We start from the raw sequence: 6625 nt of genomic DNA, 5'->3' as shown, positions 1-6625 counted from the left end.
ATTGTATTTTTTTCCTTTTATGCATTTTATAGTATCCTCAGTTCTTATAAGTAGTATTGTCTCAATCTTCCATTCCTGTGCAACCAAAAGCTCTAAATTCATGAGTAAGAACAACGGAGTATTTGCCATGACTCAGAAATCTGGGCTGCTCTCATCTGGACTGGGTAATAGAATCTGCAGCTGGAACATCCAATATGGCTTGGGCTATCAGGAACTCTCTTTCCATAGGGTAATTGTCCAGCAGAGTAACTAATTCTCTACGTGAGGTTCAGGAATTCTGTTAGTCCATTTTTTTTTTGGTTATTTTAACAAAATACTGGAGGTTGAACACTTTATTTTAAAAAAAGGTTTATTAGTTTTTAGTTCTAGAGATTGAAGGGTGTGGTATTGCTTCTGCTCAGCTCTGGTAAAGGCTTTCTGGTTCCACCACACCAATGATGGGAGCACATGGAGAGGGAAAGATCATATGGTGAGATAGGAAGCCAGAAGTATTCAGCAGCCTGGCTTGCTCCTCATTATAGCTTGCTCTCACAGGCACTAACTCACTCTGGAAGACCAAGGATGAAACCCCATGAGCTAATTACCTTGCATTAGGCCCCACTTCTTAAAGGTTTCACCAGCTCCCAACATCATAACACTAGGTGTCAAGCTTCCAACACACAAACGTTATCCAGACCAGAGCAGTCTATGTCACTGTAAGGACTGTGGATTTTAATTCTCAAGATGAGTAACCATTGGTATGATTGTAGTATAGAATCTATGATCAAAACATACTCTGCTGCTGCATATAGACATAGCAAAAGGGGATCACGAGAGAAAACAGGAGACAGGACAGATTTGATGGCTGAGATTTGAATGTGGTTTCCACTATTCATGGTGGTTGGATTCTGGAATTGTTTGCAAAATAAAGAAGTGTCAAGGGTGACTCCTATTTGGAGAGGAAGCAACCCAGAAAAGGGATACTGTGCATAGATTGACAGGCAAGGGATAGTTGTTCTGCCACTATAACAAATACCTGAGTTAATCAACCTATGAAAAATAAGAAAGGTTTATTTTGTCTCACAGGGATTTGAGTTCATGGTCAGTTGGCCTGGCTACTTAGGGCCTGTGGCAAAGTGGCACATCATGGTGGGGAGTGCATAGCAGAGCAGATTATTCATCTGAATGCTGAGTCAAAAGAAAAAAAGAAAGAAACTGACATCTTATAATCCCCTTTGAAGGCACACCCTCTGAGCCAAAATTTCCCATGAGGCCTCACTCCTTAGTTTACACCAATTCCCAATAGTGACACCCTGCAGATTAAGATTTTAACACCTGGTTCTTTGGGGGATGCTGAGGGTTCAAACCATGGCAACAGTGAACAGTGAGTCTGGTTTGTTGACTATACCTTTTAGAGATTCTTTGGTCGACATGCAGAGTTGTGGGCTGGGTGGAAAGTGGTCATTTGAAGCATACATTTGGAGTCCTCTGGTCCAGAGAGAAGAGCATGCCTAAGAATATGTCCTCATAGGGAACATTAGTGGGAAAACGGAATGGGGCATTTCAGTGTCATACTAATGAGCCCCAAAAGAGGGCAATGAAGTGGCCTGACCCTACCCTTTGTCACAAGAGGACCACTTGCCCAGAGCCAGGGCCTCTTACCTGATGGTCCATCCCAGTAGGATGCAGACCCTTATTAAAGATACACCAAGACAGCTTCCCCACAAATAGCATTTATTAAAATTTGTGTTCTTCCTACAAGGGTTGGCCAAGGTAAAGGTGAGAGTTCTTCTCCATTTTTCACATCAGACTGATAATGTGCTCACACTGCAACAAAGTTTGAGGGAGGCAAATCTCACACAATGGCATTAAAACATGCATTGTACATAAGAACAGCCAAGGGATCGTGCTTTTGTTAGTTAATTTATGTCAAATAAGACTGTGATATGAGAATGGCAAATTACAATATTGTATAATTTGGAACTCCAAAAGGGAAATCCAAGTTGTTTTGCAAGATAAAGTACAACATCCTGAGACCCCAAAAACTTTAGGCTAAAAATTGAATATTGTGTAAAAATCATAGCTCAGTAGGCTTTTGACTGGCATTTTATGGGCCACTGCTGAGAAATGCTGTTCTACACTTTGCATGTTACCTTACTTAATATGGGAAAATTACCTTGAAATAAAGTAGCTTCTCTCCTCCACATTTTGCAGGTGATAAAATGGAGTCACAGGGAGAGGTTCCCTAACTCTCCTCATTTACTTTATGTTAAAGTTGTCAGAATTAGCTCTTGGGTTAAGCTTGAACAAAATGTAAATTAATCAGGGAGGTGGTAATGGAGGCAATGTCACCTGCATTTGCCTGTTAACAAGAACTGTTACAAGAGACTGCCAGAACCATCCCCTTGCACAAAGCCATCACAACCTTGCTCACAAAACACTTCTGTAAGAACTGTCCAACAACTGCCCACCTAACCTCAGGTAATGACACTTTTAGGATTCTTGATGAATATTGGTTTATTCATGCAATATTGATATTCTTCATGCAATCTTCCTGGAGATGGAACCCAGAGGGCTTTTACCACTGAGTCACATCCCCATTCCTTTTTAATTTTAATTAGGAAACTAAGTCTTAGTTACTAGGGTCTCACTAAGTGGCTGAGGTTGGCCTTGAACTTGCAATCCTCCTGGCCCTGGGAATACAGGCATGCATCACCATGCTTTTATTATACACATGGTTTATTATCACATGCATGTTCTCATTGCAATGTTTTTCCAGAATAAACTTAATTTTTGGAGAATCTCTCTATGCTTGTTACTGTACTTGCTGACTAGGAGAGCTGAAGCACTGGATTATCTCTTATCCAGGATGTCATCTGTACCTTGTGAAACAGCCTTCAGACTCAGGGTGGGTGATGTAGCCTGCTTCTTCCACACTAAAACACTGAAAAATCTGTATCAAAATCATCAGGCAATATCAAAAGTCATTCCAATTAACCCACAAACAATTTGGAGAATATAAATAACAAATTCAGACTTTGACACATATTTGGGAGGTGACATGGGGCACACCTAGGTCACAGTGATGTACTGAATGATGTGCCAGATCATTGAACTGAGTGAGCACACAAACCCAGAGGTCTCCTCTCCTCCTAACTGGCACTCAGTTAATGCTTATGGGCCCAGTTCTCCACATCCTCACAGAATCCCAGGGCACTCCACCTGGCAGGGATTGTGTCTTGTCCAGTGCCTGTGAGCAGCATCAGGGAGGCCATGCAGGCAGCTTGATGAATAGGGGAAGACACAGTGACCACACTTGCCTGCAAAAAAGTGAGGCTTGTGAGTGAGCAAGGCATGTGAAACTGTTAACTAGCACAAAATGCCATTCAGATGTGCCAACAGGTGAACAACACAACTCACACTTCCCCTGCAGGACTGCTGGGGGTGTGCAATTCTCCTTCATCAGATAGATCACCCTTGCACTGGGAGCACTAAGGAATTGCAATGCAAGCTTCCTTCATTGATTGTACACTGTGGTCTCTTGAAACAAGCTACAGATCCAGCTCTGTTGGAGAAAATGGGCAAAATGTGTCTGGAAAAGACCCCAAAGTCATTACAACGTTGTACTCCCATGAAACAGAGTTTCGCAGAAACTTCCAAAACAAATCGCCTATTTGAAAAATAAATACCACAAAAGAAATAAAATTGTGTGTTTGTGTGTGTGTGTGTGTGTGTGTGTGTGTGTGTGTGCATGCATGTGTGCATGCACGCAAATTTTCTGGTGAAATTCAGTGGAATAGATTGATTTTTCATATTAAGTAAATTTTGCAAAGTGATCCCAGATGTTACATAAACAAATTTACATCCTAAGAACTATGTATTTATTTTAGAGTTTATAAAAAAAATAAAATTAGTATATCCAACCTATTACATCAGTGGTGACCTAAAGTTTTCTTTATGAATTTACATAAAAAGAATCAATTTCAGATTGAAATTTTGAACAAATAAGGTTAAAGTGGAATGTTTTCCTGGAAATGATGGGAGTCATGGAAAATCATGAGTCATGGGAGTCATGAGGAAAATGAAGCAAAGGTACTATGAGGCATGAGTACAGGAACTCCAGAGAGTTCCATGTAGCAGGGAGGCATCTCACTCTGTGTGTAGTTTATCCATTTTGAATGAATTGTCATTAATCAGTTCAATGTCTATTAAATATCCATTTGGAGGTTGGAAGAAAATTCATACTAAAAACTATTTGAATACATTTTTAATCCTCACTATGTCTTTTAAACCCATTGGGGCAGACTTTTCTCCCTCCTCCATTACCTAAGGAGAAGCCCCTGAACAGTCCACCTTTAGTATATCTTGGGGAAACAATGTCAACTTCCAAGCCCAGCCAGGGTTCCAGAAGAAGGCTCTGTGTTTGGTAAGTAATGCATGTGTCCTCCATCTGTTTCAGTTTCCATGGTTTTAGTTACAAGTGATCAATTATAGCCCAAAAATATTAAATGGGAAATTTCAGAAATAGCAATTCACCAGTCTTAAAATGATGTACCATTCTGAATAGATGTTCTGATGAACTCTCACACTGTCCCATTCCATCCCATCTGGAATGTGAAGGATTTTGTCACATGGCAGGTAAGGATGCATATGCTAGCCACGTTCGTCCCCCACCTAAGCCGGAGTGCATGTGTGCACACCTAGTTCTACCAGAACACACAGTAGACAGGGGCAGCCACCTTAGATTTGCCTCAGGAAGTTTTTTAACCTCTTGTTTCTGCATAATTGCAAAGCCACCAATTGAACCCAGGGTCTGGCATAACCTAGGTAAGTGCTCTGCCACACCCAGGCTGGGGAGCTTTAATAAGAGGGACTCCAGTCTTCCCATTATAACCTGTCTGTAATTATAAAACAATCTCTTTATTGATGTGTTTCATGGACCAAGACCCAAAATGATTTGGCAAAATAACTCTCTACCCTGCCCCCAAACATCAGGGCAGTGATGACTTTCTCCATGTCTGGATTCTGTTAAATTAAATAAATTTGTAAAAAGTCAAATGTTAGAATAATACATCTGGAGGAACAAGAGTTTGTTTCCCCAGGGCTCAGAAAGAGGCCCCCTCCCTCGCCCACTCCTGGGGGACCCTGGTGCAGGTGCTCCCAGTGGGGGTGCATCAAGAGGCCCCAAGAGCTAGATCTCTTTACTGCGCCCAGGGCCCTCTGCCCCACAGCTGGCCCACATTGCTGCAGGTGACACATGCTCCCAGGGATGCTCAAAGGGTCTGAGGTCTCAGAAAGGCCAAAGACCCCCACTGTGGCCTGTGGGAAGATGCTAGGAAGTCCCACTAGCTCTAACTCTAAGGCCTGTTCTAGTGTTCTTCGTCCTGGCAGAGTGTTCCTGTTCCCAGCATACACCCTGGACACTCAGGGGACAGAATCAGGGGTGGGGATGAGGTAGCTCTGCTGGCCAGCCAGGCCAGGGACAAGGTTGCAGCCCCTGGTAACTGGCTGCTACTGAAGGCTTGAAGAAGTGTCTAAAACTAGTGTTTGGGTCAGGTGGGGAGTTCCCCCCAACTGGGGACCACCTCACTGCCCTTGTGATCTTGCAAAGCTCTTCTCAATTCCATGCAGTAAAGATGTCCCCCACTCCCTCTGACAGCTGCTTCCCTCCTTCCACAAGTGGAGGCTCAAATCCCCATCCATTTGGAGACCTGACCCTGGCTGCTCTCCCCTGCCCCGGAAGCCTCCTCAGGGACTTGAAGACTTGATCCTTTGGAACATGCCTCCCCCTGCTGGCCTTGAAAGGTGCTCCCATCTCCCGGGCCAGAACCAAATGCCTCCTTCCTGTGTGCACCCGGATAATAAAGGATAGACCTTCGCCTCTTATATTTTATACATGATGCTTCTTTTAATGCAGCCAAAAAAATGATATTTGCTTTTCTCAGAACCATAACCATACACGATGCAGTGACCAATTCATTCCATAAAACACCTAGGCTCCTTAAGAGGCCAGAAGACACAAGTTACATCCAGCCCATCAAGGAGCCAGAGGCGACATGGGCCCCCAGCCAAGCTTGGGCAGGCCTGCCACGGAGCAGGGCCTGGCCGTGCAGCTGGAGGCGGCAGAGGCAGGGGAAGGAGGACAGAGGCCGCTGGTCTCAGTCCCGTGAGTCAGAGACCAAGGGCCGCTCATCAAGCTCCATCAGGCAAAGGCAGCCCCTGGGTGTGCCTGGTAGATTCTAACGGCTTTCAAGGTAGGGAAGGGCATGTGCAGTGCAGGGGACCCTGACAGTTGTTACCCTCCACCTGGTCTGCCAGGGACGCCGGGCTCAGGGACACTAGTGATCCCTGGGCATGCCTGTCCCCCAACCCCACTAAGAGGTAAGAGAGGGAGGTGGTGTATGTACTGCTCACGATGTGACTCCTTCACGAAGACCCAGGGGAGGAAGCTGCTGCTAGTCTGTGAGTGAACGAGGGCGGGGACACTGGCACACTCACCGCATGGGCAGGGACCAGCGTGCGCACCTCCTGTTGCACCCCTGGGGAGGTGCCAGTCTGTCCTTTCCCAGGGCCTCCTTGTCTGCCAGAGTCCCAGCCAGGCCTGCTCCCCGACCCCTCCTTGTGCAGGTTAGTGCTGGGACAGGGG

General features: G+C 44.9%; 1 non-coding gene across 1 annotated transcript; it reads right to left on the bottom strand.

The window, feature by feature from the left end:
* Window positions 1-1782: 1782 nt before the first annotated feature.
* LOC143389729 (small nucleolar RNA U13) lies at window positions 1783-1884 on the bottom strand. Its single transcript, XR_013090160.1, has one exon. It is a non-coding gene; the product is annotated as a small nucleolar RNA U13 (small nucleolar RNA).
* Window positions 1885-6625: the final 4741 nt, after the last annotated feature.

The sequence above is a fragment of the Callospermophilus lateralis genome, unplaced genomic scaffold (assembly GCF_048772815.1).
Source record: "Callospermophilus lateralis isolate mCalLat2 unplaced genomic scaffold, mCalLat2.hap1 Scaffold_63, whole genome shotgun sequence".
Taxonomy (NCBI): domain Eukaryota; kingdom Metazoa; phylum Chordata; class Mammalia; order Rodentia; family Sciuridae; genus Callospermophilus; species Callospermophilus lateralis.
The sequence above is the reverse complement of the archived record's forward strand: the minus strand, read 5'-3'. Positions and strand labels throughout refer to the sequence as shown.